General features: G+C 50.7%; 6 non-coding genes across 6 annotated transcripts; all 6 read right to left on the reverse strand.

Moving 5' to 3' along the window:
• Positions 1-132: 132 nt before the first annotated feature.
• Positions 133-204, reverse strand: Pmar_PMAR002579. The gene has a single exon. It is a non-coding gene; the product is annotated as a tRNA-Ala (tRNA).
• A 74-nt stretch (positions 205-278) lies between these two features.
• Positions 279-350, reverse strand: Pmar_PMAR002580. Its single transcript has one exon. It is a non-coding gene; the product is annotated as a tRNA-Ala (tRNA).
• Positions 351-424: 74 nt separating this feature from the next.
• Pmar_PMAR002581 lies at positions 425-496 on the reverse strand. Its single transcript has one exon. It is a non-coding gene; the product is annotated as a tRNA-Ala (tRNA).
• Positions 497-570: 74 nt separating this feature from the next.
• Positions 571-642, reverse strand: Pmar_PMAR002582. The gene has a single exon. It is a non-coding gene; the product is annotated as a tRNA-Ala (tRNA).
• Positions 643-716: 74 nt separating this feature from the next.
• Pmar_PMAR002583 lies at positions 717-788 on the reverse strand. Its single transcript has one exon. It is a non-coding gene; the product is annotated as a tRNA-Ala (tRNA).
• A 74-nt stretch (positions 789-862) lies between these two features.
• On the reverse strand, positions 863-934 carry Pmar_PMAR002584. Its single transcript has one exon. It is a non-coding gene; the product is annotated as a tRNA-Ala (tRNA).
• Between the last annotated feature and the right edge of the window lie 8 nt (positions 935-942).

Raw genomic sequence — 942 nt, forward strand, 5'->3', positions numbered from 1 at the left:
ATTGAACTCGGGGCCTTCTGCATGCGAAGCAGACGTGATACCTCTACACCACACGCCCAATAAAAAAGTACGGTACGCCGCCTTCCGGGACGAATAACTGCTTCTCTCAGATAGACAACTCACCTTAAGCTATGGACGTGCCGAGAATTGAACTCGGGGCCTTCTGCATGCAAAGCAGACGTGATACCTCTACACCACACGCCCGATGAAAAACTGAGTTACGCCGCCTTCCGGGACAAATAACTGCGTCTCTCAGATAGACAACTCACCTTAAGCTATGGACGTGCCGAGAATTGAACTTGGGGCCTTCTGCATGCAAAGCAGACGTGATACCTCTACATCACACGCCCGGTGAAAAAGTAAGTTACGCCGCCTTCCGGGACAAGTAACTGCTTCTCTCACATAGACAATTCACCCTACGTTATGGACGTGCCGAGAATTGAACTCGGGGCCTTCTGCATGCGAAGCAGACGTGATACCTCTACACCACACGCCCGATGAAAAAGTAAGGTACGCCGCCTTCCGGGACAAATAACTGCTTCTCTCAGATAGACAACTCACCTTAAGCTATGGACGTGCCGAGAATTGAACTCGGGGCCTTCTGCATGCAAAGCAAACGTGATACCTCTACACCACACGCCCGGTGAAAAAGTAAGTTACGCCGCCTTCCGGGACAAATAACTGCTTCTCTCACATAGACAATTCACCCTACGTTATGGACGTGCCGAGAATTGAACTCGGGACCTTCTGCATGCAAAGCAGACGTGATACCTCTACATCACACGCCCGATGAAAAAGTAAGTTACGCCGCCTTCCGGGACAAATAACTGCTTCTCTCACATAGACAACTCACCTTAAGCTATGGACGTGCCGAGAATTGAACTCGGGGCCTTCTGCATGCGAAGCAGACGTGATACCTCTACACCACACGCCCGGTGAAAA

This window comes from Perkinsus marinus (assembly GCF_000006405.1).
Source record: "Perkinsus marinus ATCC 50983 genomic scaffold scf_1104296939762, whole genome shotgun sequence".
NCBI lineage: Eukaryota > Perkinsozoa > Perkinsida > Perkinsidae > Perkinsus > Perkinsus marinus.